This window comes from Macrotis lagotis, chromosome 2, assembly GCF_037893015.1.
Source record: "Macrotis lagotis isolate mMagLag1 chromosome 2, bilby.v1.9.chrom.fasta, whole genome shotgun sequence".
Taxonomy (NCBI): domain Eukaryota; kingdom Metazoa; phylum Chordata; class Mammalia; order Peramelemorphia; family Peramelidae; genus Macrotis; species Macrotis lagotis.
This window is the reverse complement of record NC_133659.1, coordinates 163356013-163378139: the sequence shown is the minus strand read 5'-3', so window position 1 is coordinate 163378139 and position 22127 is coordinate 163356013. Positions and strand designations below refer to the sequence as shown.

Here is a 22127-nt window from a genome sequence, read left to right as displayed (position 1 = left end):
ATTCGCTCGGCCCGGGCTTTGGGCAGAGTGACTGGGCCCGGGGGGAAGTGGGGGCAGGGAGCGTGGACACCCGGGGACGGACGTGGCAGAGGAGGGAGAGCGAGTCAGTGGAGTCCTGCAGGGATCAGAGTAGGAAAGAAGACTAGAAATAAGGCAGGAGAAAGAGAATGAAACCGTTGAATCTCTTAAAAGCCAAACAAGCCCCCCAAACTCGACTGAGATGAGCGTACAGAGAGACTAGGGAAACGAAATCCAGAAGAAATGAGAAGAAAACCGAAGAAAGGGTCGCCTGATAAACCCGAAGAGAGCGAAGAGCTGGAAGACTAACTGGGAAGGCTGTGGCAAGGGAGGAGGCAAACAAGCCCAGGTTGCAGACTTCAGTAGGAGGGAGGCCGGCGGGTCGGGAATCCGAGGGGGCTAGGACAGAAGTGAGGGACTCCCGAGGCAGTCTACCCGCCGGCCGCTTCCAGGGGATCGTTTTGTAGGGGGGGTGGGGGTGGAGGGAAGGAGGGAGGGAACTCCCTGAGAGCTCCGGAGTCCTAGGGGGCTGCACCTGGATCCAGCAACCTTCATGGTCCTAAATTTCCTCCAAGTCTTCGCCCTTAAGTCAGGTCACTTTTAACCTTCTTCCCCTTCCTCCACCCCCGCTCCTGCGAAAAAATGTGGTGAATGGGCATTTTCTAAGGATTTACGTGAGATGAGGCGGCATCTACAAACCCATCCTTAGAAAAGTTGGACTAGGAGCTGCTGTGGCCAAGCAGACCATTTGTGTATTTGGTATCCCGACACTGACCACCACCGCACTCCTAAACCCTGGCTCTTGCAGGCCTTTGCCTAGAAGGTTTATGTATAAGGGATATTGATAAGTATTAGACACTTCCTTCAGGCTGTGACTTTAGAGCGGAGCCCCGAAAAGACTAAGCTGGCTCCAGTCGTTAAGGACTCAGATTTGGTACAACCTCATCAGGAGGTGAACTTTTCGGCTTAGCCCCAGAAAGGCAGAGGTTGGTAGAGGAGAAAGTGATTCTGCAATCTCGGAGCCTGCCTCGCCTCTTCTAACCCACCGTGTTTTCCCTTCTTCCTCCTGAACTGCAAAGATAAGGGGCAACTTCGGACCATCTTGGTGAGGGAGATTGTACGGAATTGTCAATAATGAGTTATTGGGGGGGAGGATTGCGGGAGGAGGGAAAGAAATAAAGAAAAAAAGAGGAGAAAGGGTAGAGAGATATAAAGGAGGGGAAAGAAACAAAAGAAGAAAATAAAGAAAAAAGATAGGAAAGAGATATAGAAAACTAAAGATAGAGAAAGGGAACAATGACAGGAGAAGAAAAGAAAGACCAAACATAATTAGTATGGGATTAGTAGATAAGAGTACCAGACTTGGAATCAGGAATAGCTGGGTTCAAATTCTTTCTCAGAGGTTTATTAATTGAGTGATTTTGGTCAAGTCATTTTGTCCCTCTGTGCCTCAGTTTCCTCAACTGTAAAATAAAGGAGTTGGAGTTTATGGCCTCTTAGATTCTGTCTAGCTCTGACTCTCTTTTTAAGAATCAGAAAAGTAGAAGAAAGCCAGAGAAGACAGATAAAGCCATGGTAGAGAGGAATCTGAAGCAAAGGAAAAGATTAAAAGAGGGAAACACACTGAAAGGAGGGTGGGACATAATGTTGGCAGGGAATGGAGAGAAATTGGAAAGAAAAAGGGAAATCAGAGGATATTGTGTTGAGTGCCCCCCAGCTGATTTCAGATGTACTGTAAGAACCCTAATTGCAGGAGGATTCTAGCCCCAAATGCAGAGGAAACCCCAAAGAATGAAAATCCAACCTGATGGGTCAGCTGGCATCACTTCCCTCTAAGGCTATGTCCTCTTTTCTCTTCTCATCTGGCAGGGCATCTGCCTGACCATCAGGAAAATGAGAATTTACTCATAGACCAGCCCCTGCTTTAGAGGACTAACAGGAAAGATTATGGGGAGGACAAGGGTAATCTCTAATGTGGAGAGACAAATTTAAGCTGAAATAGGGCAAATCACAGATTGAGAGAGACCCAGAGCCATCAGAAAAGGGAAGGAAAAGGGGACATCTATACTTAGGGATAAGTACAGGGTGGGGGAAATGTGGAGGGAATGACTGAGTTTGGAGTACATTAATCTTCAAAGGATGATGCTATAAGGTTATTGCTACCATTTGGAAAAGCAACAAGCATTTCTTTACATACATTTCTCTTTTTTTTATGTGTTTTCATTTGCAAGGCAAATGGGGTTAAGTGGCTTGCCCAAGGCCACACAGCTAAGTAATTATTAAGTGTCTGAGACCGGATTTGAACCCAGGTAGTCCTGACTCCAAGGCAAGTGCTTTATCCACTAGGCCACCTAACCACCCCATGCATTTCTCTTTTAAAGGTGTTTTTCACCTTTTTCAAAGGCACTCCCCTGTCCCTTTCTTTTCCTATGATATATATGCCTTAGGCCTTGGGGTGGGATAACAGGTCTGAACTTGGGGAAGAGGTAGGATGAGAAACTGTTGCCAAGGGAGGGAGAAAGAGATGAAGGAGGAAGTAAAGGAGAGGACAAGCCTGGGAGGCAAAAGGACCCTAATTTGTTTTAATCCCTTCAAACTGAAGGTGAGGATGTTACTAATAAAATAAATAATTTTAAATACCTTTTAGACATTTTAAACAACATTCTAGCAAATAAACTACAGTGACTTATTCAAGAAATCATTCTTTATGACCAAATTAAATTTATACAAAGAATATAAGGGTGGTTTGACATTTAGGAAACAATTCACATTATTAATCATGTTAAAAACCAAAACATCCAAAACCATTTGATCATCTCAAAAATGCAGAAAAAGTCTTTGACAAAGTATTATATTCTTTTATGCTAAAAATCCTACAAAGTATATGGTATAGAGACATCTTTTAAAAATAAAATAAAAAACCATTTATCTAAAACTAAAAGCAACATATATGCAATAGGGATACACTAGAACCTTTTCCAATAAATATAGGAGTAAATCAAGAATGCCCACTCTCCCCATGACTATTTGATATAGTTCTAGAAATGCTGACAACAGCAATAAGACATGAGAAAAAAATTAAAGGAATAAAGATAGTAAAGAAGAGATAAAGTTATTCAGTTTGCTGAACATGTGATAGTTTACTTGGAAAATCCTAATGAATCAGTAAAGATATTAATTATGATTATAGTTTAAGTGAAATTGCAAGCTACAAAATAAATCCTCAAAAGTCAACAGAATTTCCATATAACAAATAACATATAAGATGTGATAATAAAAAGAGAAATTCCATTCCAAATAACTATAGAATGTATAATCTATCTGGGAATCAACTTATTAAAGCACAAAAAGAAAAGTTGTATAGATTGAATCACAAAATTCTCTTTAGAGAAATAAAGAACTTAAATAACTGAAAAACATTTAGTGATCATGTTTAGGCTGTGCCAATAAAATTAAAATGACAATACTGCCAAAATTAATCTATACTTTTTATATGCCAATCATGTTATCAAGGGAATATTTATTGAAATTGATAAAATAACATTCATTGTTAAAAACAAAAGATTTACAATATCAAGGGAAATTGTGGAAAGAAGTAAAGATGAAGGAAAAGCAAGGCAAATGGGGTTAAGTGGCTTGCCCAAGGCCACACAAATGGTCTGCGTGGCCATTACAATATTATAAAGCAGTAATCATCAAAATCATTTGATACTGGTTAAAGAATAGAGGTAGATCAATCAATGGAACAGACTAGAAAAAAGATCAGAAAAAAATAGAACTTAACAACCCTGTGTTTGAGAAAGTGGAAAACATAAATCACATAGGAAATAACTCCTTTTTTGATAAAAACTGCTGGGAATATGGGAGAGCAATCTTTTTTTTTAATTTAAGGTAATGGGATTAAGAGTGACTTGATCAAGGTCACACAACTAGGCAATTATTAAGTGTCTGAGATCCAATTTGAACTCTGGTCCTCCTGACTCTTGGGCAGGTGCTCTATCCACTACACCACCTAACTGCCTCAGAGAGAGCAATCTTTAAGAAATTAGGTTTAAACTAACATCTTTACTACCTGTCACAATGTATTCTAAATAGATAGGTGATCATCTTATTAAAAATCAAATTACTAAAGAAAATTAAAAGAGAAACATTATATACCTTTCACAGTTATGAGTAGGAGATATATTCTTAACTAAACAAGAAATAAAGGCAATTACAAAAAGACAAAACAGATAACTTTGATTACTTAAAACTGAAAAGCTTCTGCATAGACAAAATCAATGCAACTAGAATAAGAAAATTCAAATGGGGAAAAAAAGTAATCGAGTTTCTCTGATTAGGGTTTGTTATCCAAGATTCATATGTGTGTATGTATACGTATATTTATGTATATGTATAGGATTAATATCCATTCCTCAATAGATAAATGGTAAAAGGATATGAACAGTTCAAAAGAATTGTATTCACAGAATGAACACCCCAAATCAAAAATAACTAAAAAAATTTTTTGTTCTTCCTTTTTCAAAGAAGACCATGATTTCAGGAAGGTGATATCATAACATGCCAGTTGAATTGTATTTAAGTAGAGGTGGGTGCTATGCTAAGTTACCAGCCTTTCTCTTCCAGAATCATCTGGGTCCAGTGACCAGATCTGAATCAGAATGATTGGAGATAGCCCTGAATTCGAGGTCACATAGCTAGCAAGTGACTGAGGGCCTATTTGAAGTCAGGACCTCCTAAATTCAGGGCTGGAGCTCTATCCACTGTGCTATCTAGCTGCCCAACACTGAGCTTTTACCTACATCTTGAAAATCGGCAAAAAAATTTTTTTATTAAAAAAAAATTTTTTAAAGATTACAAATTACAAAATTACAATTACAATTACAAATTACAAATTACAATGTTTGATGGGTTGTGAAAAGATAAATACACAAATTCATTGTTGGTGGAACTGTGAAATGATATACCATTTTGGAAAGCAATTTGGAATCATGAAAATAAAATGACTGAAATGTCCATACCCTTTGAACCAGAGACTCCATTACTGGGATTATATGACAAGAAAAATCATCAGTAAGAAGGAAAACTGCCTATTCATATTCCCTGACCCATTGTCAATTAGGGAATAGCTCTTAATTTTATAAATTTTGTTCAGAAACTTGCTATAAATTCCTCTAACCATTTTAGTTTAATGAAATCAAATTACTCCTAGGATCCACTCTATCTCTTGTTTGGTCATTAACTTTCTCCTTATCCTTAGATCTGACAGGTAATTTTTTTTACATGTTCCTCTAATTTGTTTATGATATTACCCTTTATATCTAAATTATTACCCATTTTGATCCTATCTTGGCATACTGTATAAAATTTTAGTTTATGCCTAGATTTTGCCAGACTACTTTCCAGTTTTTGCTCAAGTTTTTCTTGCCCAAAAAGTTTGAATCTTTTGAGTTTTCAACAGTAGATTACCGTGGTCTTTTACTTCTGTAGGTTCTGTACCTAATCTATTCCAACAATGTTACCCTATTTCTTGTTTAAAACATAGTTTGAAATCTGGTACTGCTAGGCCACTTTCCTTCATTTTTTTTTCTCTTATTCTCTTGATATTTTTGACCTTTTAATCTTACTGATAAATTTTACTATTTTGTTTCCAACTCTGCAAAATATTCTTTGATATGACACCAAATAAGCAAATTAATTTCAGTAGAATTATCAATTTTATTATGTTGACTCTACTTACTCATCAACACTTACTATTTCTCCAGTTGTTTAGATCAGTCTTTGTGGGGAAAGTGTTTGAAATCATGTTCATAGAGTTTCTGGGTGTGCCTTGGCAGGTACATTCACAAGTATTTTATACTGCCTGCAGTTATTTTAAATATAATGTTTCTATCTCTTGTTGGATTTTGTTGGGTATATATATATATATATATATGTATGTATATATATATATATATATATATATGATTTATTTGGATTTATTTTTATTTCCTACAGCTTTGCTATAGTTGTTAATTGTTTCAACTTTTTTTACTGTTCATTCTCCAGGGTTCTCTAATTATATACTACCATATCATTTGTAAAGAGTGATAGTTTTGTTTCCTCTTTGCTTTTTCTTATTCCTTCAATTTCTTTTTCTTTCCTTATCACTATAACAAGCAAAATTTTAATAATGATGATGTCAATGATTATCTTTGCTTCCCCCCTTATCTTATTGGGAAGGCTTCTAGGGTCATTGAGGGTCATAGAAGTTATATATAGACTTTTTCAATGTATTGATTAGTTGTGCTGATTTTTTTTTAATCTTCTGAAAAATACTTTGTGTCTGGGGCAGCTAGGTGTCAGTGGATAAAGCACCGGCCCTGGAGTCAGGAGTACCTACCTGGGTTCAAATACGGTCTCAGACACTTGATAATTACCTAATTACCTAGCTGTGTGGCCTTGGGCAAGCCACTTAACTCCATTTGCCTTGCAAAATCCTAAAAGAAAAAATACTTTGTGTCACGGGGAATGACTCTCTAGGGAGGTACAAAGAAGTAAGAGTAAAGACAACTGACTATATAAGAAACAGAAACTTTTTTTTATTAAAGATATTATTTCAGTTTTACAATTTCCCCCCAATCTTACTTCCCTTCCCCACCACAGAAAGCAATCTGTCAGTCTTTACTTTGTTTCCATGTTGTACATTGATCCAAATTGAGTGTGATGAGAAAGAAATCATATCCTTAAGGAAGAGACAAAAAGTCTAAGAGGTAACAAGATCAGACAATAAGATATCTGTTTTTTTCCCCTAAATTAAAGGGAATAGTCCTTGAACTTTGTTCAAACTCCATGGCTCTTTATCTGGATACAGATGGCACTCCCTTTGCAGACAGCCCAGAATTGTTCCCCATTGGTTTTTTTTAATTAATTTTTATTAAAGATATTATTTGAGTTTTACAATTTTCCCCCCTATCTTTGAGTTTTACAATTTTCCCCCCTATCTTGCTTCCCTCCCTCCACCCCCCCACAGAAAGCACTCTGTCAGTCTTTACTTTGTTTCCATGTTGTACCTCGATCCAAATTGGGTGAGATGAGAAATCATATCCTTAAAGAAGAGAACTCTAAGAGGTGACAAGATCAGACAATAAGATATCTGTTTTTTTCTAAATTAAAGGGAATAGTCCTTGAACTTTGTTCAAACCACAGCTCCTTATCTGGATACAGATGGCACTCTCCTTTGCAGACAGCCCAAAATTGTTCCTGATTGTTGCACTGATGGAATGAGTGAGTCCTTCAAGGTTGAACATCACTCCCATGTTGCTGTTAGGGTATACAGTGTTTTTCTGGTTCTGCTCATCTCATTCAGCATCAGTTCATGCAAATCCCTCCAGGCTTCCCTGAAATCCCATCCCTCCTGGTTTCTAATAGAACAATAGTGTTCCATGACATACACATACCACAGTTTGCTAAGCCATTACCCAATTGAAGGACATTTACTTGATTTCCAATTCTTTGCCACCACAAACAGGGCTGCTATAAATATTTTTGTACAAGTAATGTTTTTACCCTTTTTCATCATCTCTTCAGGGTATAGACCCAGTAGTGGTATTGCTGGGTCAAAGGGTAGTTCCAAATAGCTCTCCAGAAGTGTTGGATGAGTTCACAGCTCCACCAACAGTGTAATAGTGTCCCAGATTTCCCACAACCTTTCCAACAATGATCATTATCCTTTCTGGTCATATTGGCCAATCTGAGAGGTGTGAGGTGGTACCTCAGAGAAGCTTTAATTTGCATTTCTCTAATAATTAATGATTTAAAGCATTTTTTCATATGGCTATGGATTGCTTTGATCTCCTCATCTGTAAATTGCCTTTGCATATCCTTTGACCATTTGTCAATTGGGGAATGGCTTTTTGTTTTAAAAATATGACTCAGTTCTCTGTATATTTTAGAAATGAGTCCTTTGTCAGAATCATTAGTTGTAAAGATTATTTCCCAGTTTACTACATTTCTTTTGATCTTGGTTACAGTGGTTTTATCTGTGCAAAAGCTTTTTAATTTAATCTAATCAAAATCATCTAGTTGGTTTTTGGTGTTCTACAACTCTTCCTTAGTCATAAACTGCTCCCCTTTCCATAGATCTGACAGGTAAACTAGTCCTTGATCTTCTAATTTGCTTATAGTAGTTTTTTAATGTCTAAATCCTGTAACCATTTGGATCTTATCTTGGTAAAGGGTGTGAGGTGTTGGCCTAATCTAAGTTTCTTCCATACCAACTTCCAATTTTCCAGCAGTTTTTATCAAAGAGGGAGTTTTTATCCCAATAGCTGGATTCTTTGGGTTTATCAAACAGCAGATTACTATAATCATCTACTGCTTTTGCACCTAGTCTATTCCACTGGTCCACCACTCTGTTTCTTAGCCAATACCAAACAGTTTTGATGACTAATGCTTTATAATATAATTTTAGATCAGGTAGGGTTAAGCCCCCTTCTTTTGCACTTTTTTTTTCATTAAGCTCCTGGAAATTCTTGACTTTTTATTTCTCCATATGAATTTACTTACAATTTTTTCTAACTCATTAAGGTAATTTTTTTGGAATTTTGATTGTTATGGCACTAAACAGGTAGTTTAGTTTTGGTAGAATTGTCATTTTTATTATATTAGCTCTACCTATCCATGAGTAGTTGATATTTGCCTAGTTATTTAAATCTGATTTAATTTGTGTGAGAAGTGTTTTTATAATTGAGAAACAGAAACTATTAATTGAAACTTATTTTAAAATAAAATACTTTTTATAGTGCTTTGTAAGAGGTAAAATGCTTTCTTTATAACCACCTTATGAAGTAAGTAAAAGTATATTAATATTTCTACTTTATAGATGCAGAAATTGAGATTTGAACCAAAAAAGTGACCTACTTCTATTTTCATAACTAACTTGGGTTTTCTGACTGGAATTTCAAAGTTTCCCTTAGGTCTAGAATGAATTGACCTGTAGATCTGAGCTGGTAAGGGCAACAAAAACAGGGGCAGCACTTATCAAGCTCTCAGACTATTTTTTGTATCTCCACTTCCCTTAGAGCCAACCCTGAAATGTATGCAATAATAGACTGGTATGGTAGAAGGTCTCAGGATTTAGGAGACAGGAGTTTAGTCCTGGTTCATCTACTGGAGGGTTGTATGAATTTTAGCAATTTAACTTGATATATTTTAAAAGTCTACTGTGTCATATGAAAAAATACTCCAAATCGTTATTGATAAGAGAAATGCAATTTAAACAACTCTGAGATACCATCTCACACCTACCAGATTGGCTAAATTAAAAAAAAGAAAACGATCAGTGTTGGAGGGGATATAGGAAAATGGGACATTAATGTATTGTTGGTAGAATAGTGAATTGATCCAACCATTCTGAAGAGTAATTTGGAACTATGCCCAAAGGACAATAAAACACTGTATACCTGGGGCAGCTAGGTGGCAGTGGATAAAGCACTGGCCCAGGAGTCAGGAGTACCTGGGTTCAAATCTGGTCTCAAACACTTAATAATTACATAGCTGTGTGGCCTTGGGCAAGCTACTTAACCCCATTTGCCTTGCAAAAACCTAAAAAGAAAAAAAAAAGAAAAAACGGTGTATACCCTTTGATCCCGCAATATCAATACTGGGTCAATATCCCTAAAAGATCATGAAAAATGGAAAAATTCTCACATGTTCAAAAATATTTATAGCAATTCTTTTTGTAGTGGCAAAGAGGTGGAAATTGAGGGGATGCCCATCAATTGGGGAATACCTGAACAAGTTAGGGTATGTGAATGTTACAGAGTAGTATTGTTCTCTAAGAAACCATGAGTGAATGGACATTAGAGAAGCATGGAAAGACTTGAATGAGCTGATGCTGAGTGAAGTGAGCAGAACCAAGAGAACATTGTATACATTAATTATAATATTGTGAAATTTCCAGCTATGATAGATGCAGCTCCTCTCAGCAGTTCAGAGATCAAGGACAATCCTGAGACATTTGTTAAGGAAAATATATCATCCACATCCAGAGGAAAAAAAACACAGATTCTGAATTCAGAGCAAAGCATACTACGTTCATTTTTTAAAAACTTCTTTTGTTTTTCCTTTCTTTATCATGGTTCCTTCCTTAGTCCTAATTCCTCTCTCACAACATGACTGATATGGACATATGTTAAACATGATTGTACCTATACAACTTTTACCAGGTTGTTTACCACCATTGGGAGGGGGGGGAAAGGGGGTGAGGAGGGTGGTAGAAAAATGTGGAACTCATAAACTTGCAAATGTTATTGGAAAAAATAAATAAATTTCAATTTAAAAAAGTCTACTATATGCAAGAAACTGTGCTTGGAATTAGTAGCACAAACTTGAAAAATAGTAAGTTTTGACATTACTTGGGGAAGGAGGTCATAATATCTACATGTAACATATATACATTTAAACTGAACTCTGAACTAATTCTGAAATAACTCAGAGCAGTAAAAGAAAGCATAGACAATATACTTAGAAAATTTGATGGAGAGGTTATTTTTAGCCATGGGGATCCAGAGGGCTTCATGAAAGAGAGGGAACCTGATATTTGAAAGAAAATAATTTCATGTTGTAGGTATGGAAGGAAAAGAAAGGAGGGTCAATCTAAGCTGCAGATTCCCTGAAACTCTTTAAGTACTAGAAAACAGCTATCATCTATCTTAATTATCTTTTTTTTTTTTTTACACATGCTAAACACTCAGAGGTACTCACATAGTACCATCTAGAAATCTTTCAGAATCCTGGTTGCCCTTCTTTAAACATTTTCTAGCTTATCAATTTTCTTTTTAAAGTGTGACAACCAGAAATAAATTCAATATTTCTGAGATATTCTGACAAGAGAAGAACTGCAGCAGAAGATAATAACCTTCCTGGCTCTGGACATCATGTCTCTTTAATTCAGCCTAAAACAACACATACTACACTTTTGACTCATTGAGTTTGCAGGACCTTAAGAACTCCAGATCTTTTTCAGATTGGTAAGTGTCATGATCTTACCTTCCCCAATCTTGTAGTTGTGTTTTCTTATGATTTTACATTATTAAATTTCATTTTATTAGATTTAACCCAATGATATAGTTTGTCACAATATTTTTGGATCCAGGTTCTGTCATCCATTGTATTGACTATTCTTCTTAGATTTCTGTTATCTTCAAATTTCACATGTATGCCATCTTGCCATTATCCAAGTCACTGATAAAAATCATAAATGGGGGGTTTACTTGGGAAGAGAACTAGTGATAATATCACAAAAAATAGAATAAAAGAGGTTCATTGAAAGGTCTTTAAAATTAAGACAAGAAAAGAGAAGGAAGTTCAGAAGAAAACAAAACAGGACAACTTTGAAAGTAAATTGAATTTATTTTTTTAACAGACAGAAAAGCTAAGGCAAAGGAAAGTGAAAATGATTTGACCATAGTCACATAGCTATCAAATGGCAGGATTAAAACTTTCAAATTTTTGACTCTCAGGATGGTGATATTTCCCCTACACCAAAATACTTTTATTTGTTACATCATATTTATTTTTAGGTTAGAGCATATTATTGTGAAAAGATTGCCATAATTCCAAAGTCTTGATTTTTCCAGTCTAAGTACCTCTGAGGCATAAGGAAATGAGAATATCCCAGGCTTGTAAAATTCGGATCTAAAAGGTTCACTGGCATCTTAGGGTCTCTCTCTTTTCTCCCTGCTTCTACAAATACACTGTCACCCTTACCTACCTCTTTAATAGCCCCCTTTCCCATCTGGATGTCAAATTTCTAGAGAATTCCTTTCCTCTGGGATAGGTCCTATTGAGTTCTATCTCCTCAAAGTGAGAAAAAAAATGGGTTGAAATTGTCTCAGGAGAAATGAGGCTTAGACTCCAAGAACATTTGGGGGTAGGTGGGATGGTTGGGGAGGAGAAATGGGGAGGGAGAAAAAGGGGAGGATTGTAAAGATGTTCCAGTCCCAGGAAAATGAAAGCATTAGGGATATCCCACTTCCTTTTCTCAGGAAGAAAGTGAATAGGATAGGTGGAAAGGGATAGTCCTTGTGTGGAGGCAGAGGGATGACTTTGATGATATACATGGAGCAGGATGTTTGTGAGAGTATGGGGGAGGAGGGGGTCAGGGGGTACAGGGGAGAGCATTTTTACTTTTTCATTCTCCTGGGGAGAGGGGCCAGCATCACTCAGCTAACGAACCTCCTCCCAAATTCTCCAAGTTGGATTTGGCCTGTCCCAGAGGGGGGTCTTTTATAACAAGGTGCCCCCCCTCCAGCCCTGCCCCTCCTTCCTCAGGAGCTGAAGCGTCCAAAGGTTCCTGGAATATAATGGATCATTTTCAATTTACCAGAGTCTTAGAGATTACGCCGCTAATCCCATCAAAGACCATCTGCTTACATTGTCCCTCCCGAGCCAAAATAAATAGATCCTTTACTCCCTCCACTTCAGCTCCTCTGGGGTATTGTCAGGGAGAAAGTTCGACAAGGCCCTACCCATTTCCCCCTCCCTCCTGCTGGGGGCTGGACAGAAAGGGAGAAAACACACTTAGCTAGTTGGAGGTGTGAAAGGTCACTTATGCCCCTGACCCACATTCTTCTCCAGAGCAGAGATGATGGGAATGGGGAGAGGGGCAGACCAAAGGGCTTTGGGGGTCTCTAGGGCTCAGTCCCCTGCCGAGGCAAAGGGCAGAACTGTTTATGAGATGAGGCATGATTCTGCCATTCCCCTGCCTCTGCTCTGGGGCTCCCTTTCCCCTAGTCCTCTTCTTGACCCTTTCTGCCTTATTCCCAAAACTTTTCCAGGGTTTCCCAGTCCTAAGTGTGGGGAATTTCTTTCTGAAGTCTAACTTCTACCTCTCCATTAATAGAAAGAGTTGTGAGTATGAATAGAGAATTGTACAGGATTTATAAAGAAAGCAAGATGTATATCTACACTGATACCACAGATAGTATTTATTTAAAGTTGGAATAGAGATCATCTGAACACTTCATTTTAGAAAAGAAGATAAGGCCCAAAGAGATTAAATTATATTCCAGGTCATCCCAGGTTGTAGGTAGCAGAGTTGGGATTGAAATCCAAGTTCTTCATCTCCAAATGGGCACCATACTTGAGGTCTATGATTTTGGTTCCTATCTGAGGTCCTTTGTTCTATGGGTCCACACAGGACTGGGGACAGGAGGTAAAGTTTGGAACCAGAAAAATCTGGGTTCAAGTCCTGTTTCTGATTGGTTATGAGACCATGAAGAAATCATTTACCTTAGTTCTTTAATAGATGGAGTTTCCACACTGGAAGCTCACACTGACAAAGTCACAAATCTGACTTCATTAGATTCATTAATGACATATTAGGAAAAAAAGAACAAGACAATAATATATAGAATCACAGAATATATATGTAAAAGACCTTAGAGAACTCTTCAGTTCCTTTATTTTGCAGAGGGGAAAACTGAGGCCCTCCATGGTGATAAAAGTGAATTAGTTTCAGAGTTGGACCAATATCTAAATCTCCAGACTCATACTATGAAGGAATAACATTGAAAAATTGAGTTTCTTTTCCTGGATTCTAAATGAGAAGATGAAATCTATTAGTAATAAGTATGAAATCTTGTATTTGGGCTCCCCAAAAGCAACGTGAATAAGAAAGAATGAGGGAGATTCAACTCAACAATAATGTTTCCTAAAAAAAGGACCCAAGGCTTTGAATTGAGTTCAAATTTAATGTGAAGCATCACTTTGGTAAAGTTGTTCAAAACATTTTTCAGTCTCAAATTGGATATTGTAAAAGGGTGGTATCCAGATCAGGAGAGGTGACATACCAAAGGATCACAGTATTTATTTAAAGTTGGAATGGGGCAGCTAGGTGGCAGTGGATAAAGCACCGGCCTTGGAGTCAGGAGTACCTGGGTTCAAATCCGGTCTCAGACACTTAATAATTACCTAGCTGTGTGACCTTGGGCAAGCCACTTAACCCCATTTGCCTTACAAAAACCTAAAAAAATAAAAATAAAATAAAGTTGGAATAGAGATCATCTAAACACTTAGAAAAGAAGATAAGGCCCAAAGAGGTTAAATTATATTCTCTGCTGGCTCAGGCCATATCTGCTATATTATGTTCAGTTTTTAACATTATCCTTTATGATTCAAAGAGATAATATGTTGTTGTTGTCATTTTCAGTCCGGTCCAACTCTTCCAGACCCACTTTGGGTTTTTTGGGATATGTTTGTATGTAGTTGGTTTTTTTTTTTGGCAGGGGGAATGAAGATACTGGAGCTGTTTGCCATTTCCTCCTCCAGCTCATATTGTAATTGGGGAAACAGGCAAATAGGGTGAAATGACTTGCCCAGGTCACTCAGATATCAGATCTGAACTCAGGTAGAGAAGTCTTCTTGACTCCAGGTCTGGAACTCTGAGCACTCTGACACCATCATGCTGCCCAAGGTCCCTTGAGGGCACCTAGGAAGCATTGAATAAGTGTTTGTTTCCTTTCCCTTCTCCAGGAGGAAAATTGACAAACTGAAAAGCATTGAGAGTAAGGAGTCAATCAGTATGGTGAGCAGATATCTCAACCTTTCTCACAGGAGGAGCTGGAGAAGCTAGGGATGTTTTTAGCCTGATGGAAAAAAAAGACTCAGAGGCCACACACAAAGTGCCTTCGAGTTTATGAAACATTATAAAAGAAAAGAAGGGTTCAAGTCATTCTGTATTGCTCCAGAAGGCACAGTGAGGACCTGCCTCTCATGAAGTGGAAGTCACAGAGAAGGCTGACAGGCTTGAAAACAACTTGCTTCCTGCAAGCCCTTGAATGTGTCCCTTCCCTTCTGTGGGCCTCACTTTACACATATAGAATGAATGTTGGATCAGCCTAACTCAAAGTTAACTTTCACTTCTAAATTTTATGAACTGAAGTTGTCTGATACTATACTGGGTTATAGTACTGCCCTTTAAGGGAGTGAGCCCTTTCAACCTTGGAGGTATTCATGTAGATGCCATACTCCTCTAGTTCTAAAGTTCTATGTTTGTTATACATGTCTACAAACATGCTATGTACTAGTTTCAACAAATGTTTATTCAGTGCCTGTCATATGTAAGACACTGTATTACGAGAAAGGGATAGTACCGGCACAAGGAGCCTTAGTTGGTAGGTACAATAAGACACCATTTTTTAAAGCTGACTGTCTTCTTCATTGTGGGCTCCAAGCCCATCTATTTCTCTTTTAAAACCTAGCTAAATTCCCCTGACCTGATTAACCACACCTAAATCTTGTCGGAAAGCTCCCTTTGCACATGAGCCCTGAGTTTGTCCTTTACTCTTTTGAATTGTTTGGAAATGATTTTGTAAGAAGCAGCATGGCTTACAGAAAAGAGCCCAAGATTTAGAGGATGCTGCCTCCTAGTAGGAAGAAGAGTAGAATACTGGGACAGGTAAAGTAGAAACTGGGTAGATTCTTCAGAATAGTGGACCTAGGCTTTAATTCAAGCTCTTTTATTTACTCATGGATGATCTTGGGCAAGTTGTTTAAACTTTCTGGTCTAAATTTCCTCATCTATAAAATAAAAAGGTTGGATTAAATGATCTCAAAGTGGAAACGAAGTGGATAATCATAAATTGAAGGAAGGCTAAATATGTTGTAGTACAGGAATGTAATGGGATATTACTGTGCTGTAAGAAATGAATGTGATAAATAGAGAGAAATATGGGACTATTGATATAAATTGCTGTGAAGTGAGCAAAAGCAAGAAAACAACCTACACAATACTTATAATAATGTAAACAGAAAGAACAAAAAAACTATGCAAAACCACAAATACATTCACCACCTGTTGCAGAGGTAGGAGGCTCAAAAGTGTGGCTGGCACACTACAGGTATTTTAGACTATTTTGATATATTGATATATCAATTGATATATATATTTCTTGATATATAGAGTGGTTTTTTTGGGAGGGAAAAGGGATGTTGAGAAATTATAGTGATATAAAAACAGATATTAATAAAAATAAAATAAAATAAATAAAAATAAAATAAAATAAAAAATAAAAATAATTTTTAAAAAAAGACTGAAAAATTACCTCAAAAGTCTCTTCTAATTCTAAAATCCTATGACCCTATTAATATGTGTGTCACCCTTAGACCTAAGGTTCAGGATGGTTTTCTCATTTTACCCAAACAAAACCTCTCTTTCAGGTCTGGATTATTATTATATTAAAATTATAAGGCCTTACCTGGAGTCATATGGTTTAACAAGGAATAAGTGACATTCCTCCACCTCTATCCTCCTTCATTGGAAGGGAGGAAATTAGGGTTCCCACTCTATTAGCATGAAGGTAACAGATATTGGTGACATGATTACAACTAATTGCAATTAACTTAACTACCTAGGGTTGAGTCACACCCCCCCCCCCCATCTATGCATTGCTGAAAAGAGAAGATATGGGAGGTTGGGAGAGGCAGGAAGAACTTGGTCTTGAGATAGGAGATGACAATTCCTTCTATCCCTATAGTTTTCACCCAAATTCTTGAAGTCTAGCTAAAGTGGATTTAGCCCAGCTTTTTTGAAAATCTAATCTTTATCCTGCCTGCTATAAGAAAGTTGCAGAGAGGCAGATTTTTGCTCAATGTAAATAAAACTTTTCCCACAATCAGAGCTGCCTCCAAAATGGAAGAAGTTGTCTCCCAAGGTAGTGAGTTCCCTATTACTGGTGGTGATTAGGGGTTGGAAGAATCTTTTATCAGTATCTGAATGATAGCTTGTTGTAATGTCACAGACAAAATTCCTTTCTAGGCATGGGTTGATCTAGCTGGCCTCTGAGGTCCCCTCCAACTTGGAGATTTCACTATTTTTTATCTTCCCTCTGGCAATATTCTCGGTCTGGAATGGATTACCGTCAGTCTGGGAGTTCTTTCCCAAAGACATGGAGATGGATGGATGAAGGAAGGGGTCTAGTCTTCAGGGAGCCAGCTTCTTAGGCCTTACAGTCTGTAGCTCTGGACTGCCCCCTTGTGTCCCAAGACAATTGTTCACCTGTCCTAAAGAGACAGACTATGTATGTGCAGCCCAGAATCTTCAAAGCCCGGGAGGAGAATTGTATTTCTTCTCACAAAAATCACAGAATCACAGAATTTGGGAGATAGAATTAGTCTTAGAACACAACTTTTACACAACAGGAATCCCTCACTATACCATAACAGACTTGATAAATGGTTATCTAGCCTCTACTTGAAGAACTCTAAGGAGGGGAAAACCAACCCCTCTCAAGGCAGCTGATTCCTCTTTTGGATATCTGTAATTGTTAGGGGAAAAAAAGGTTTTCTAGATATTAGGCTTGAATTTGTCATCTTCTATCTATTGCTCCTGGTTATGTCTTCTGGGATTAAATAGAACAAATCCGATCCCTCTCCCACATTCTGCCCTTCAAACACTTGACAACAGTCTAAAATGTTCCCTTTGAATCTTCAGTCAATCAATAAACATTTATTAAGCACCTACTATATGCCAGGAACTGAGGTGATTGACTTCTTTCAATTAATCCTCATCCATCTTGGTCTCTGTCTCATCACTATAATGGTTACCTACTTATGGACATTCTTCAATTTATCAAGATCTTTTTAAAATGTTAGTGCACCAGATGGAGAATAGTGAGAGCATCAGCTCCCTCTTCCTTGAAGCCATATCCCAGATTATATCATTTTTTTTGGCTGCTTCATCATACTGCTGAATCATACTGAGCTCACACATCAGATATTTTTCAGAACTATTGTCTATCCAAATCTTATCTTATACTTCTGAAGTTGATTTTTTTTTTTTGTATCTAAATGCAAGACTTTACAATTTACTGTTCAGTTGTTCAGTCATGTCTAACACTTTGTGATCCCAGGGATCTCAGTGCACTAAGCTCTTCTATCCTCCACTAAGTTCACATTAGTTGTTTTCATAACAGTCTCTTTCCATCTGGGGCAGCTAAGTGGTACAGTGAATAGAGCATCAGCCTGGAGTCAAGAAGACCTGAGTTCAGATGTGATCTCAGAACATAATAGCTGACCAAACCTGGGCAAGTCACTTAACCCTGTTTGTCTCAGTTTTCTTAGCTGTAAAATGAACTGGAAAAGGAAACGGCAAGCCACTCCATACCTTTTCTAAGAAAACCTTAAATGGAGTCATGAAGAGTCAGAAATTATTGAAAAACAACAACAAATCTATCTCATCCTCTACTGTGCCCTTTTCTTTCTGCCTTCAGTCTTTCCCAACATGGGGTCTTTTCTAGTGAATCCTACCTTCTCATTATGTGGACAAAGTATTTAAAGCTCCAGCTTCAGTATTTGAGCTTCCAGTGAATAGCCTGAATTAATTTCTTTAAGTATTGACTAGTTTGCTCTCAAGGGACTCTCAAAATCTTTTCCAGTATCACAATTTAAAAGCATAGATATTACAGCTTTCCTAATAGTCCAATTCGCATAGCCAAATATTGCTACTTTACATTTATCCCTATTTAATTTCATTGTATTATATGTTAGCCTATTGCTCTTGCCTGTCAAGATTTTGGATTCTTGCTCTGTCATCCACTGCGTACTATGCCTGCTGGCTTTGTGCCATCTGCATTTTTATCTATGCCCTTATCCAAATCATTGATTAAAAAAAAGTTAAATAACACAATTCCAAGCACTGATCCTCGAGGTAGTTCCCTGGAGATTTTTAATACTGAATTATTATAACTATTCTTTGAGTCAGACTATCCAACCAGTTCAGACCCTATCTGATTATATTATCACCTAATTCATATCTCTCCATCTTCTCTACAAGATCAATAGGAGAAACTTTATCGAAAGTTCTGATAAAATCCAGTTAAGTTATATCTAAAGAAATTTCCCTCATCTACTACTTAGTAAGTTACTGTCAAAAAAAGAAAGGAGGTTAATCTGATATGACCTATTCTTGAAGAAGTCATACTGCTTCCCTCTCTAGATCTTTTCCAAACATCTTTTTTTTTCTTTTTCTTTTTTTAGTTTTTGCAAGGCAATGGGGTTAAGTGGCTTGCCCAAGGTCACACAGCTAGGTCATTATTAAGTGTCTGAGGGCAGATTTGAACCCAGGGACTCCTGACTCCAGAGGGCCGGTGCTCTATCCACTGCGCCACCTAGCCACCCCGAAACATCTTTTTAATAGTCAGTTCTAGAATTTTCCCAGGAATTGAAGCCCCAACTCTTTGGTCTGGAATTTGCTGACTTTATAGTATTTGCTCTTCTCTATATTTTTTGCCTATACCACCTTCTTTTCTGGGGGGCTAAGAAGTCATACTTTAGGGGCGGCTAGGTGGCATAGTGGATAAAGCACCGGCCCTGGAGTCAAGAGTACCTGGGTTCAAATCCAGCCTCAGACACTTAATAATTACCTAGCTGTGTGGCCTTGGGCAAGCCACTTAACTCTATTTGCCTTGCAAAAACCTAAAAAAAAAAAAGTCATACTTTAAACAGAAGACAGAGTCTCATAGACTAAGAGGCAGTAAGTGTAATATTGGAAAGAGTACTAGGTTCAGAGTTAAAAGGCATGGACTCCATCCTTAGACTATGGGTATGGAATATAACATACTCCACCAGATGCCATATTGTGGCACCTCTCCCATTTTCCCAGACCTTTTAAATATTCCTTGACACATCTTACCCATTCCAGGACTCATGGATGAGTTCATTTGGTACAGGTGACTTGTCTTCATCAAGAACTGCTAGGTGCTTATTCTTATTTCTTTTTTAGTATCAGCTCCCCTGATGGTTATTTTCAAAGGTCATTCTCTTTTGTAGAGAAAATAAAAACAAAAGAAGATTGGAACAGCTCTACTTCCTTTCTAAGGTTAGTTATCAACAATCCATCCATTCCAAGCAAAAGTCCCATTTCTTCTTTGATTCTCCCTTTTCTCCCAATATAGCTTTAAAAAAAACCCCAAAATAATTCAAAACTTTTTCTTGTCCTTAGCTTCTGTCACTAGCTTTGCCTTTTCCTGAGCATTAGCATTCTTTTTAAAAAATTTTTTTATTAAAGATATTATTTGAGTTTTACAATTTTCCCCCAATCTTACTTCCCTCCCCAACCCCACCCCCACAGAAAGCAATCTATCAGTCTTTACTTTGTGAGCATTAGCATTCCTAACACCATTTTTATAGAACTGTGCCACTCTCTTATGTTTGTCCTCTGTTCCTTGAACTTACTTCCAACTTCTTTAAGTTTCTTTTTTGAAAACTTAGTTGGTTAGTGAGTTCCCTGTACATACATTCACAGTTTTCTTCAGTCAAATCTCAAGTCCCTTGATTTCATGCACCAATGCTTTCAAGTATATATTTGGTTGGTTCTTGTTCTTCATTATCAAAGAAGACTAAAATGACATCACTATGTTTGAGACAAATTACAGTGTATCCTACTGTGGCTGATCAGACCAATATGGGCTCAAATGCTCTACCACACAGGTTGGCCACAAATAGTCCATGTGAACACCTGGGGTGGGTGCTCTAAACTTATGTTCATCACATTTCCTTTGAGCTGCTTCGATTCTGCCTTACTTATAGAGTGTAGCACCCTCACTAACGAGGGCATATCATGCTGGGCAGTCCTGTGTCAGTGTCTCTCATGCTGTACAGTCAATTGTTCTTTTTTTTTATATTTATTATTTGCAAGGCAAATGGGGTTAAGTGGCTTGGTCAAAGCCACACAGCCAGGTAATTAAGTGCCTGAGGTCAGATTTGAACTCAGGTACTCCTGACTCCAGGGCCGGTGCTCTATCCACTGCACCACCTAGCCACCCCTGTACAGTTAATTCATTCATCAACAAGAGCTTCAGAGTGTCTTGGTATTGCTTCTTCTGACCCCCCTGTGAATGCTAGCCCTATATGAGTTCTCCACAAAATAGTTTTTTTGGCATTATAATGTGTCCAGCCCATCATAGTTGCACTCTCTGTAGTAATGTTGGAATGCTGGCAGTTTAGTTTGAGAAAGGACTTCAGTGTCTGGCACACACACATGTGTATATATATACATGTGTGTATACATATGTGTGAATACATAATATGTTGCTTTTTTCCTTACCCCTTCTCTCCTTCCAGAATTCCATGTCAGTCTAATTCTAATTGATCTGACTTCATTTGAAAGCCACCCTTTGAAAGTAGAACCAAAGACTAACTTTTGTATGATCCCCTGTCAAACAGATTAAGGGTTCTCCCTGAGGGGAGAGGGAAAATGTATTTTCAGTCTTCAGATCACTAAAGAGTGATCCCATGAAGGCAAATAACTTTATCTTCACTGTAAAAAAGAACAAGAAAAAGAAATATAAAAACAAGATAACAAGATAAAAAGAAAACAACAGAAAAGTGGACTGGAGTTAGACACTCCTAGTGATAATAGCAACTCTGGTGACTCTACTATTTACACAGGCCTTTTTTCATAATAGCCTATGACATGGTATAAAGCTAGAATCATTTAGCAGTGTGTTGGTAAATGTTCCATAACTGGTTCTCCTCAGGAAAAATGTACACTGAAGAATTTTTAAGTTTGATCTCATTATTAACATTTTCTACATCTTTTTAAGTCTCTACAATAAAACAGTAAACCAAGACCTGACTTATACCAGTTAATGATTTCTAAGGTAGACCACTGAAGTTTTTTTGTTTTTTGTTTTTGTTTGTTTTGTTTGTTTTGTTTTGTTTTAGATTTTGTAAGGCAATGGGGTTAAGTGGCTTGCCCAAGGCCACACAGCTAGGTAATTATTAAGTATCTGAGGCTAGATTTGAACTCAGGTACTCCTGACTCCAAGAACAGTGCTCTATCCACTGCCCCACCTAGCCGCCCCACCACTGAAGTTTTAACAATCATTTCTGACCTAGTTCGAGCTAGTTCTAGCACATTCCCTACCTTAGTCCCATATTAAAAATGATGTAACAGCTCAGAAGTAAAATGTTTTGTTCAGATAGTGTGAGTCAGGATTTGAACTTTAGTCATTTTCCTTCAACTTCCATGGCCTTTCTTCCATGCCACCTGATTCCCAATAAGAAATTTACAGCCCTAGGAAAGGTTAAAAAAGTGATAGACTCTATTATTGTTATAAATATGA

The 22127-nt window shown here is 37.6% G+C and overlaps 1 protein-coding gene across 5 annotated transcripts in view; it reads right to left on the bottom strand.

The window, feature by feature from the left end:
- MEF2D (myocyte enhancer factor 2D) overlaps positions 1 to 22127 on the bottom strand; it is a 118636-nt gene that overhangs the window by 38133 nt on the left and 58376 nt on the right. For 2 of the 5 annotated variants that reach the window (XM_074223208.1, XM_074223210.1), the window contains 2 exons: positions 19694 to 19821; positions 16098 to 17064 (listed from right to left, as the gene is read on the bottom strand). The exons of 1 other annotated variant lie outside the window; for it this stretch is intronic. The gene's annotated coding sequence lies outside the window, so the exon portion shown is untranslated. Of the gene's footprint in view, positions 1 to 10110; positions 11245 to 16096; positions 17065 to 19693; positions 19822 to 21106; positions 21320 to 22127 lie in introns of those variants that run through there. 2 more of the 5 variants (XM_074223209.1, XM_074223213.1) reach the window with 2 other exon arrangements.